Here is a 1,010-nt window from a genome sequence, read left to right on the forward strand (position 1 = left end):
AGCGGAGGTCATAGAATTGATTTGGTGTTTCAAACCGGCTAGTTCATCAACCACTGGCTTCAGGGTTGCCTCGGCATCTACAACTCTTTTGGTTAAACTGGATTTCTCGGTTTCCCAGTCAGCACAGTCTTTGTTGAAAGCTTCTTTAAGCTTTTCCATGGCGGCTAGGGCTTTCGTTAGCTCCTCTTTGGTTTTAGTGGCTTCCTCTTGTTGGGACTTCACATTGTTTTGCAAATCAATGTTTCGGGCCTCTTTATTCCTCAGACCAGACTGCAAACATTGAAGACATGCCAAATGACAGGATACGTACATATTCTAAGTACAAATCGCATAACAGGTTATGCACTTCATACTTGGGGGCTAATGCATATTTGCTCTAACTTGCTACAGTTTATACAAGTCTCCAGTACAATGTAAACATTATCCTTGACACTTGGGGGCTAATGTATGTTGATTCAAAAACAGACGCATGGATTAAAACCCGGATTAACTTGTTAGAGTTAAACCGGCCTTTGGGGGATAAGCGACAGAAAGTTGTCTACTTGTTAAAAGGTAAATCTAGTTTTTATCAGTGGCTTAAAGTGCTATGAAGACCCGGGTTATGATTTACAACTTACCCGGCCACAGTTTTCAAAGGGGGGAGTTGAGTTGTTGTAGATTCACCAGAAGATGAAGGGGGTGTCACCTAATAATTTGAATCGGACGGATTAATAGGTTGTCTGAAATAACCTGCCTTGGGGTAAGAATGGTCAAAAGTAGGAAAGACCTCAGACCGGCGCTTCCGAACCAGAGTATCAGGTAAACCGGTTGAAGTGACCTGTTGGCCACTGTGCCGGGTTGTCCGGCGAGCTTCATGCTGTTGAGTCTTTAAAATAAATGTTGGATCCAAGTGAGCAAGAGGATGAGAAAAGCTTACTTTCCGGATTGCTTGGCGGGATTTTTGTGTTGGCATAGAGTCTGAACTGGAGGAAAGGGTAATTACCTCTACATCATCGGCTTGACTAGCTTCT

The sequence above is a fragment of the Triticum dicoccoides genome, chromosome 5A, assembly GCF_002162155.2.
Source record: "Triticum dicoccoides isolate Atlit2015 ecotype Zavitan chromosome 5A, WEW_v2.0, whole genome shotgun sequence".
Classification (NCBI taxonomy): Eukaryota; Viridiplantae; Streptophyta; class Magnoliopsida; order Poales; family Poaceae; genus Triticum; species Triticum dicoccoides.